This window comes from Dioscorea cayenensis, unplaced genomic scaffold, assembly GCF_009730915.1.
Source record: "Dioscorea cayenensis subsp. rotundata cultivar TDr96_F1 unplaced genomic scaffold, TDr96_F1_v2_PseudoChromosome.rev07_lg8_w22 25.fasta BLBR01000146.1, whole genome shotgun sequence".
NCBI lineage: Eukaryota > Viridiplantae > Streptophyta > Magnoliopsida > Dioscoreales > Dioscoreaceae > Dioscorea > Dioscorea cayenensis.
In genome coordinates, this window is record NW_024086537.1 from 380,992 (window position 1) to 393,100 (window position 12,109).

Here is a 12,109-nt window from a genome sequence, read left to right on the forward strand (position 1 = left end):
CGAGTCTCGGCTTTGGAAACCTGGATGACCGATCTAGAGAAAGCTTTAACCAAGTTCATCCAATCATCGGATACAAGGTTTCAGTCGGTCGAAGCTACACTTTGCAACCACACCGCGTCATTGCATAATCTAGAGAATCAAGTGGGGCAATTTGCGAAGTCATCATACGTGTTTGAGTAGACATATTTTTATGTATGTTTTACATGCATTGAGCATCATTTTACCATGGTTTATCCCTCATATAGCGTCTTCGGTGTCCTTTTGTGCAATTAGGTTGTAAATGTTTGGAAAAGAGGAAAAGAAGCAAAGATAGGCTATAAAGATGTAATGTTGGGAGTTCTTGTGCAATTCGAAGACCAAAACACAAAAGGAGTTCACGAACATGGAGATGTGTGCCAACTTCCAAGCAAATTTGAGTCAATTCACTAGTTGGAAGGGCACAAAGACAGTCACATCTTCATGTTCCATCTCTTTGTGAAGATTGCAATACCTTTCAAAGATGCGTGGATGAAGAAAAGTCTTATAGCCTACCACATGATCGTGTGCCCGACTATGTTGCCTCAATAGTAGAGCGTTTAGACCATGTTTGTCAAAAGCAGTGAAGGAAAGTACTGTAGCAAAGTTACTGTTCACGCGGCCCATGTGGAAATTCCTGGCCACGCAGGTGCGTGGAAAATCCATATGGGCACGTGAGGGCACGTGACAAACACGGTCATAAGCTATAAATTGGCTGTTTGAGCTATTTTTTTGTCACTTTTTGCGGAGCTTTGAGCGAGTACATGGAGGGTAAGTCAGCTAGTTTTTAAGGAGAAGGTCTTAACCGATTTGGAGGGAGTTCTTCACCAACTTTGTTAGGTTCCTTCACCGTCGTAGCACTTGGGAAGCAATTGGTAACCTAGCTTCAGAGAGGAATCCTTCAAGACGTTGAACTACCTATCAAGGCCAATCCGCGGGAATTCGAGGGTGTTTTCTCTATGAGTCTCGTTGCTTTTCATTATATTCATTATTATTTTGTAATTAGACCCATAGAGGGCTAAACCCTAGTAGGTATTTGGGCATGTGAGCCCTAGGATCTATGCTTGTGTATTGATTTGCTCTATGTTTCTAGTTTACTCGAGTTAATTTGAGTTTTAACCTTATGATTAAATTGCTTGCATGTGTTCTTGGTCTTCATGATTAATTTACATTACTTGATCTATTACTTTAATGTGATAGGTATCAATTAGAGTTAGAACATCAAGGTTAAAGAGGGTTGAGAGGGTGAATCATGAGAAAGTGGAGTGTCCCCTTTCCCTTCTGATTGAGTGTTTCCTATCTCCGTATTCCCTATACTCTATGCAACCATATTTGGTGTGAGGCGTAAGATTTATAGATTTCTCTACCAAGACCTTGTAGGAGGTTAGGGACCTTCGTAGGGAAATAGGGTTGGATCTATATTTAAGAATCGGTTTTACTCTTTGGCAATCCCTAGAGCATATTAGGGTCATATGCGGTGTGAGGCGTTGAGATTGAGCGATTTCTTCACTGGGAGCTTGTAGGGGACTAGCACCGGTAGCTTCGAGATAATGACCGATTGTTCTTGGATTGCCTCAACTCATTAAACTCGGTTTAGAAACATTTAGTGAATCTTGAGCTTCATGGAAGATCCTAGGGGGAACATCGCTCGAGTACCTCATCTTTAGTGATTGAGAACTCCTTTACTCTCTTTCTTGGGTTTTTACTTCCTTGTTAACTTTTCTTTCAATTAGTTCACTCCATCATATTCATCGATTCTAACTAGATAACTAAGAAGTGGTTAATACTAATACTTCTGTTCCCTGCGGATTTGACTACCCACTCACCTTGGTAATTATTACTTCGACACCCGTGCACTTGCGGTTTACATGCAATTCGGCCATGTCAAGTCATTATCAGAGAGACCTCAAGAAAGCTTGGCTAGTAACACTAAAACTAATCGAAGGGAACATGCGAAGGTAATCACTTTAAGAAGTGGTCGTGACATTGAAGGTAGGCTTCCGAGTAAGAAGACCAATATTTAAGTACCCGAAGTCACGGAGGTTAAGGAGATAGCCAAAGAGGAGGAGGTGGTACCCTCACCTTACAAGACAAGAATCCCTTATCCCTTAAGATTGAAGAATGACCAAAATGATGAGCAATATAAGATGTTCTTGGGTCTATTCAAGGAGTCGCACATCAACATCCCATTTGTAGAGGCATTGTCTCAAATACAAGAGGAAGTTAGAGGAGAGTGCATCTGTGATCTTAGATGCTTCATGTTCGGCAGTGTTGTAAAAGAATATGCCGAACAAGAAGAAAGACCTCGGAAGATTCATCATTCCATGTAACATTGGTAATTTGGGAGAAGAGAAGACATTGGCGAATTCAGGGGCTAGCATCAATGTCATGCCTTACTCATTCTTTCAAAGGCTAGGCTTGAGATAGCCTAGGCCCACTCGCATGATATTTCAATTGGTAGATCAAACAATGAGACATCTGAGGAGCATCATTGAAGATGTACTTGTGAAGGTTGACAAGTGACAAGATCCCCTTGCGTATATCCCGTAAGTGCACTGGTTTGTCGAAGTAATAATCCCGGATGAGCGGGTATCGAATCCACGGGGAATAGGGAATAAAAACACTTAATCCGCTTCTTAGCTATGTGAAAGATCAATATTGATAAATGTGACAATGATTCAATTCTCAAAAGTAAAAAAAACAACAAGTAAGAGAGTACGAGTAAAGAGGGAGGTAAGGCAATCAATAAAGATGGGGTACTTGGATAATGCACCACCTAGGACAATCGTTTCAAGTGCAAGAACCCTCTATTATGCTTCCTAATCAATGCAATGGTGAGTCTTGGAAATTCTTAAATACATAGTCCCAAATCTAAGGTCAACTATGCCTAACTCTATACATATCCTGAAGGAGAGATTAAATAACCTATCAACCTCGCACTCGAATAGAGTTGCATTGAGCTCTAGGGATTCCAAGTGATAAATCTCTTAATAATTATAGACCTAACCCTTTGGTCCAGGGGGAAGGTCCCTAACCACAATTAAGCCCTAGATACTAAGATCACCTCAATGCTTCACTCCGTTGCATTCGCAACTAAGCCCCAGCGGAGGGTCATCTCTTAGACCATTCACTCTATTTTTGCCGCAAAGAACTCGAGGAACGGAGGTAGAATCTATCACGTCAGTGGGGAAAGGGGACGCTCCTGTACCTCTCGACTCATCCTCTCAACCCTCTCTAACCTAGCTTTGTCTAACGGTCATGGTGTGTCACTCACTCACAAGGTTACCTACAAGAACTCTCAACCCTAGTGTCACTCTAGATGAAATGTTCATACAATCAAGCATTCAGGGTTGGAACTCATAATAAACATCAACTAATTGAAAACATAATAAAGAGATTCAATGAAACAAATACATCCTAGGGTTCACAAATACCCAAGTACCCACTAGGGTTTTAGCTCTCCATGGAGCTAAGTACAATCAAAGAAATAGAATGTAAAAGCAATGAATCCATAGAGAAGCCCCCTCGATATTCATGTCGATGGTCTTGTGGAAAGTCCTCTACTTGTTGTCCAAAGATTCCCTTGTCCGGTATAGGATACGCCTCGACGGAAGCTCCTCTACCAACCTTCTTCCTAAGGAATGACGATGTCGGAGCCATAGAACCTCTACAAAACCCTAACCAATACCTCTCAAAACCCTATCCGAAATCCTCTCTCAAGTTAGGGAAAAGATGGAGAAAAGAATCCTGAAATCGGGGCTAAATCAGCTTTAAATATGGCTGGAATCAGGCGACCACACGGGCCTGTCGATTTTTCACACGCCCATGTGGAATTTCCACACGCCCGTGTATAATTTCCGCACGCCCGTGTGGATTCTCTGAATTCCAGTTTTGTCGGCCGGCTGTGAATAGTACCTGGCCTAAAATACTTACCAAGTCCATACTTTCATCGAGGTGATGCAAACGGGCATAAGTTCATGTCATGGATCGCTTTGCTTCTTTAATGACGGACAAGTTGGTGGAGATCTTGTTCCATGTGCAAAAGTCAGAATGCTTGAGTGTGACTGCTCTTGTGCCCCTCCAAATGGTTGTCCTAACTCAAATACGAGGAGGTTGGCACACACTCTAGCATCTCGCAGCCGACCTATGTCTTCGGGTTTGAACCTTAGCAAGATTTCCTCCAAAATCGGTGCATTATGATCCATATTGGCTTCTTTCCTTCATACTTGGCTGCACAACCCTACATGCACGAAAGTAACATAAAAACACACATGTTAGTGTAAAAACCGGAGAATAGTAATTGTCAACATAAGGAAAGAATGCTTCACATTCATATCACACAAGCACTTATCAAACTCCTCCACACTTAAGCTTTTGCTTGTTCTCAAGCAAAAATTAAACATTCTGTGCATAGATGAAGGAAATATTGGAAGTGCTTGGCCTTAGGTTCACCAAAGTGTACAGAGAGAGCAATCTACAAGTAAGGGAAATTTCAACATTAAATACAAAAAATCAAAGCTCTAGTTAAAAACTTGAATCAAAAAGGACAACAAACCCGAAATCGTGTACATGTGTGAACTCACTCAAAACAACCCAAGGTATACTCCTCGAAGTTCTAAGTACAAGGGACTTATTTATCTACAAAAGTGATAACGATTTCAAAGATGTTAGTAGCTTTACACATCCTCTAAGGTAGCCCTTTCCAAAGTTGCCGCTAAGGTGGTTTTCACACTTTCGAGGTGGTAGCTCTTTCTACCGGAGTGGTAGCTTTCACTCATCCTATGAGATAGCTCTTTCTCTCATTAGGGCATAACTAGTATCCGACTTGTGAGAGTAGCTTCATACTTCATAGGGGGTAGCTCTTTCCACCCAACAAATACAAATAAACAATAAAACTATTTTGTTCCTTCTTTTCATTTTCCATTTCTTTTTTGCAGAATTTAACACAAGAAACAACTATAACTAGTCCCTTTAACATCGAACATGAGTTTCCAATAGAGTTTAAAAGAGTGAGTAGTGCCTGAGTGTACATCGGGATAAAAATTCCTAGAAATTCAAGCAAGAACTAGAGCATGAAAACATTCAATGTTAAAATTTCTCCTAAACTCAAAGAATACAATCATTGTAACTAAGGTGAACCGCCATTGGCTATGTGAGCATGTATATCAATCTAGAACAATAAAAAGGATGTGTGCACTATGAAACTCCCCCTCCCCCACACACACACTTAAGTTGTACATTGTCCCCCAATGTACATATTCAAAACTCACTCAAAATATATATTAATGAAAAAAATATATGTGGGAGAAGCAATCAAAACAATACTCCCCTAACTCCTAGTGTCGCGTTTGATGGAGCTAAGTCCTTGGGAGTAATGTTCCAACGGGTTGTGAAGCTCATACGGCCAAGTGCCAAAGCACTTTGCCGTGCCCATAACAAAGTCCCAATTCCCAAGATGACAAGACCATCTGCATGCATACACGAGGAGGTTTAGTGAAGCACAAGAAAAACAAAAATAACTCGAGTATATAAAAGATAAAGCTATGAATACAACTCGAACTGCAAAATGAAAATAAACTCAGAAGGAGAATCCTTTCTGAGTGAACAAATCTAAAATAAAATGCAAAATAAAGAAAATGCAGAAAAATAAAGTCAAATGCCGGCGTCATGCTCTGTCGGCTCCTCTGCTGCTTCTGGTGGTGGAGACGTACATGGTGGATCCTGTGGTGCGAGAATAGGTGATGATGATGCTGGAGGTGCCGAGGGCCTGGATCTCAATAGATCTCGTAGGAAGTCAAAACGAGCAATAAGATCGTATCTTGAAAGTGGCTATGTCAGCGCAGACTTCAGCTATCTCGGTCCGAATCTCTCTCACATCGCTCTCAAGCCTCTCAATACGATCATAAGCTCGAGGGCCCATGTCTTGCAGGGATGCAGGAACTGTCCAGGAATCCGCCCTTGTATCCTCTCCGCTCCAGCGGTCTCACGGGAGTAGGCTGAGGCAATAATATAGACCCCTAGCCCACATATCCTTACCAACCCCATCATCCTGATCGTCTCAAACGTAAAAGGTGTAGGCACAACTATCCTCTCAACACCACATAAAGCATTTACCAAACCCATCCCCAAGATGAGTCTGGTAATGTAAGGGCCAGCAAATAATAATCCCACTCTCGCAGATTGACCCTGGTACCTCGGAACATCCGCCACTATGCATCCCAAGTGAATCGTCACATTGCGGACCATGGAGTATAAAAAGAATAAGTCCTGCTAGGTCAGAAAAGCTGTGTTATTGCCTCGACCTGACACAGACCTACTGAGAACCGCATACAAATACCTGTAGCTCAACCGGGATAGGTTGGTGGCCTTCGAAATTCCCAGTTCAATCTGCCCCTGTCAACATAGGACCCTATATGCATAGTCTGGAGTCACTGATACTGGAAAATCCATAGGTAAAGGTCCATACTCCTCTGTACTGGTATATGCGACGTCAAATGCAGGCCCATCAGAATTGAAAATGGTGACACTCATGGAAAAATGGATGTCGAATGCTCGAAATTGTATAACATCCATAGTGTCAATTATCCCATACCTCGACTCAAAAGGCGCTAAAAACTTCAGGCGTCGATGCGCGGTAAGCCGGCTCACGAATCATCAGTAACCTCCTCCAGCTTCCTACTACTAACATATCATCGATCTCATCTGCTAGCTCATCACCCCACTGAATACCTCTCAGCGCTTGCAAATCCACAAAACAAATCTGACCAAAACCAAGTCTTTGAAAAGTACATCAAATCGATCTTGATGCTCGGGATTTAAATATTCCATGTGTATTGGCTCGGGTGGGGTGACTCTGAGACGCTTTACTTCGTTCTTCTTCACGCAAGGTGCCATACTTGTAGTACAAAAAGAGGAAAATGATCAAAGAAACTCAAAAGAGTATCTTTGCAGAATTCCACATGGGCTTGTGGAAATTACGCTTGAGTAGTGAGTCTGCGAGAGCTTGAAAAACTCTCATTGGTGCACAACAATTCTCAAGAATTTAACTTAAAACTGAGTCTAGACGCTTTATAAACATGCACCATGCATTGTAAAAATAAAAATTCGCGCTTACTGGATATTTAATGCATGAAAAAAACAAGAGTTGACGAAGAAAAGAGGATAAAAAGGTTACCGATGAAATAAATGCGGAAACTCTAAAAATTAGTACGATATGCGAAGAAAAATCCACCAAAACAACGATGAGAGGTTGGCAATATGATCAGAAATAGTTTTCAGGAGGTTGAAGATGAAAAGGAAGAGAGCATGCAAGGATTTTTATAGGAAGACTCGCGCCTCTTGGAATTACGCGCAATTGCGGGCGTGTGGAAGTCACTGCGCCCGTGCGCCTCATCAGAGAGCTCCGCATGGACGGATGCAGCCCTGATCGCTCTGCAGCAGAAACTTGCACTATCTACAGAATGCTCTACGTGCAGTCGTGCGAAAAAAATACCCTGCGCCGTGCGCCCAACCCAGGGGCAGCCACGACATTATAGCTCAGTGGACATCGAGAAAAAAATCGCTAAAGTGTTCCACCGCCCGTCGCGGAAATTACACGCGGGCGTGGACATTCACATGCCCAACTCATAAGGGCACCCACACGCCCCTGTGTCTTCTCGGGATGAAGAGGGCTCCTCTGCAGAGTTTCACACGGGTGTGTGGAAATTACCCACGCCCGTTCACTTGTCAGAAGGTCGCCCTCAGGGGCGAGTTCACGCCCCTGTGAGTTCTCGGGATAATCGGCAAAACTTCTCAGGAATTCACAAGCCCGTGCGGATATTACCCACGGGAGTGCGATATTCGCACGGTCATTTACAGGGTTAGCCGCACGCCCCTGTGCCTTCTCTGAATGACCTCGCAATATAAATCCACTGGCGTGTGGAAATTCCACATGCCCATGCGTTTTCACTGTATGCCTTAGAAAAACTTGCAGGCTCTGCAGAAAGTTTTTGAACATGTTTACACACTCAGAGCCTACTCTAGTATGCGAGTTTTACCAGCAAAAAACATGGAATAAAGCTCAAATGACATAACTTATCCAATTCCACATGAAAACACGTGATGAATACACAAAGCTCGGAAGAAGATCTCAACAAAATTATCTAAAAATCAAAACACCAACACTTAACAATTATTCATGAAAACAAACTAAACTAGAAGATAAGAAAACAGTAAACACTTGGGTTGAATCCCAAGAAGCGCTTATTTAACGTCACTAAGCTTGACGTACCTTGTCTTACCTCACGGGGGTTCATGAATGAAAGTTTCCCTCTTACCCATGGCTTCAAAGCATGATGTGCAAAGTCTCTTGAGGGTAGAAGGTGAATTATCGGGCTTCGGACCACCTAACAATGATTCGTCCAACTTCTTCGGTTCACGTACGTCTCCAACAGACTTGGAGTGTTTCCGGTGGTGTCTCCTAGCCCTCTTCATTTTTTGGAGCACCTTCTTCAAGATCCCCGGGTTAGATGGTACTTCTTCCGTCGACCCAAGCATCATTACTTCTTCATAATCCTCCTCTTGGTTGAACAAACCCTCGTATGGGTCTGGATTGAACATTTCCTGCATGTATTCATCAACAATCTCATCAGTAGTGTCTAGAAAGTATAAAGTATCATCGAAATCAAGAGAATGCTGCATGGCTTTAGCAAAGCGGTATGTGAGCTTCTCATCTCCAACCCTCAAAGTTAGCTCACCGCCGTCCATGTCAATCAATGCCTTGGAAGTCCGTAAGAATGGTCTCCCAAGTATCAAAGGTACATCTGCATCCTCCTCGACGTCTAGCACTACAAAGTCAACCGAAAAAATGTACTTGTCTACCTTGACAAGCACGTCTTCAATGATGCCTCTCGAATGTCGTACTGTTCGGTCTGTTAGTTGCAAAGTCATCCGAGTAGGCCTAGGCTCACCCAAGCCTAGCTTTTGAAAGAAGGTGTATGGCATAACATTGATACTGGCCCCTGAGTCCACCAATGCCATTTCCTAACCTAGATTGCCAATATTACACGGAATGATGAAGCTTCCCGGGTCTTTCTTCTTGTTCGGCATGTTCTTTTGAAATACCACCGAGCATGAAGCATCAAAAATCACTAAAGCACTTTCCTCCAATTTCCTCTTGTTAGTCAACAAGTCTTTCAACAACTTCGCATACTTAGGCATTTGGGCCAATGCCTCAACAAAAGGAATATTGATGTGGAGTTGCTTGAACAAACTCAGGAACTTCTTGTACTGTTCATCCCCTTGGTCATTTTTCAATCTAGAGGGATAAGGGATTCTTGGCTTGAAAGGTGGGGGTGCCACCTCTTTCACTTTGCTTGTTCCCTCTTCCATCTCTATAACCTCGGGTTCGTGTTCTTTTGGCTTCTCACTCGGAAGCCTACCTTCAACCTCACGACCACTTCTCAAAGTGATCGCCTTCACGTGCTCTATAGAGTTGGTTTCTATATTGCTCGGCAAGCTTCCATGTGGCCTTTTAGAGAGAGACTTCACAATTTGCCCCACTTGATTTTCAAGGTTATGCAAAAAGGCGGTGTGGTTGTGAAGTGTAGCCTCGACTGATTCTAACCTTGAATTTGCAGATTGCGCAAATCTAGTCAAGTGCTTCTCTAAGTTATTCATTCGGGTTTCCAAACCTGAGACTCTGTTTTATACCTGAGGGGCTTGTTGTTGTTGTTGTTGGAACCCCGGTAGCTCCATGGCCTTTTGTGGACCCTGATTACTCCATGAGAAATTAGGATGATTGTTCCAACCAGAATTGTAGGTATTGCTATATGGGTTTCCTTGAGGTCTCATGCCATTACCTACAAAATCAACGTTTTCCACCGAAGAAACATCACCGATAGAGATCGGGGAATCGGAGAGAGCATGTTCTCCACCACACCCGGTGCAATTAGTCACGGCCGCCACTCTATTTGAAGTTAGAAGATCTAACTTCTTACTCAAATTTTCCACTTGAGCCGCCAATGAATTTACCGCATCTATTTCATGGAGACCAGCCACCTTTTTCTTCTCCCTAGCATTTCATTGGTAGCTGTTTAGCCCGATTTCCTCAAGTAATTAACGGGCCTCATCTGGGGTCTTGCTAACTAAAGTACCTCCGGCTGCCGCATCCAAGAGTTGCCTTGTACTCGGATTCAAACCGTTGTAAAAGGTCTGAACAATCATCCATTCCAGAAATCTGTGTTGTGGGCACTTTCTCAGGAGTTCCTTGAACCTTTCCCATGTCTCGAATAGAGACTCCAATTTCAACTGAACAAAGGATGAGATCTCATTCCTAAGCTTTGCTGATATTCCGGGAGGGAAATAACGGGCAAGAAAAGCTTCTACCATCTCCTCCTATGTGGCAATTGATGCGCTAGGTAATGAGTGTAGGCACTGCTTCGCTCTCCCCTTTAGGGAAAATGGGAAGGCTCTCAACTTGATGGCATCATTCGTCACTCCGTTTATCTTCAGCATATCACACACCTTGAGAAAACTCTCTATATGACTGTTTGGATCCTCATCGGCCAAACCGTTGAACTGTGTGGATTGCTGCAACATGTGGATGAATGCCGGCTTCAGCTCAAAGTTCTGAGCTGTGATCGGGGGACGCACAATGCTTGATTGTGTCCCCAACAATGAAGGTCTGGCATAATCAGATAATGTCTATAGTTGCTCATTCTGTTCTGCCATATTTTCAGATCGTTCCACTTCCAAATCAACTAGATTAGGCTGTTCTTGCACAGGCTCTTTCCCTTTTCTTCTAAGTGTACCTTCAACCTCAGGATCTCCTTCAATCAATATTGAGGGATTCCCTCGGGTCATAACCTGGAGCTGCACCCAAAAAGAAAGAAAAAGAAATCAGAACGATGATAGAATAAGAAGATATAAAATAGAATGTATGGTGAAATAGCTAAGAAAACAAAGTGCAAAGTATCTCTAAACGCCTATTCCAGCGTAGCAGTGCTAAAAAAACTTGACAAGATCCCCTTGCGTATATCCCTGAAGTGCGGGTTTGTCGAGTAATAATCTGGATGAGTGGGTATCGAATCCATGGGGAATAGGGAATAAAAACACTTAATCCACTTCTTTGCTATGTGAAAGATCAGTAGTGATAAATGTGACAATGATTCAATTCTCAAAAGTACAAGTAAGAGAGTAAAAGTAAAGAAGGAGTTAAGGCAATCAATAAAGATGGGGTACTTTGATAATGCTCCGCCTAGGACAATCGTTTCAAGTGCAAGAACCCTCTATTATGCTTCCTAATCAATGCAATGGTAAGTCGTGGAAATCCTTAAATACATAGCCCCAAATCTAAGGTCAACTATACCTAACTATATACATGTCCCAGAGGAGAGATTGAATAACCTCTCAACCTCGCACTCGAATAGAGTTGCAATGAGCTCTAGGGATTTGAAGTGATAAATCTCTTCCTAATTATAGACCTAACCCTTTGGTCAAGTTGAAATGTCCCTAACCACAATTAAGCCATAGATACTAAGATCCCCTCAACGCTTCACTGCGTTGCATGCGTAACTAAGCCCCAGCGGAGGGTCATCTCTTAGACCATTCACTCTAATATGGCTGCAAAGAACTCGAGGAATGGAGGTAGATTCTATCACGTCAGAGGGGAAAGGGGACGCTCCTGTACCTCTCGACTCACCCTCTCAACCCTCTCCAACCTAGCTTTGTCTAACGCTCGTGGTGTGTCACTCACTCAAAAGGTTACCAACCAGAACTCTCAACCCTAGTGTCACCCTAGGGGAAATGTTCATACAATCAAGCATTGAAGGTTGGAGCTCACAATAAACATCAATTACTCCCTACTCCCTGTGGATTCCACCCCGCTCACCCGGGATTATTACTTCGACAAACCCGTGCACTTACGGGATATAAGCAAGGGGACCTTGTCACCTCTCTACCTTCAAAAGATTATGTTCATCATGCTTTCAGCTTATGGATAAGAGGGAAACCTTCATCTATGAGCCCCCATAAGGTAAAGTCAGGTGCGCCAAGCTTAGTGACTGTAAACAAGCGCTTCTTGGGAGGCAACCCAAGTCTTTACTGTTTTCTAGGT

The 12,109-nt window shown here is 43.0% G+C and overlaps 1 non-coding gene across 1 annotated transcript; it reads left to right on the top strand.

Moving 5' to 3' along the window:
- The first annotated feature begins 10,228 nt into the window (after positions 1-10,228).
- On the top strand, positions 10,229-10,335 carry LOC120253641. Its single transcript, XR_005534351.1, has one exon. It is a non-coding gene; the product is annotated as a small nucleolar RNA R71 (small nucleolar RNA).
- Positions 10,336-12,109: the final 1,774 nt, after the last annotated feature.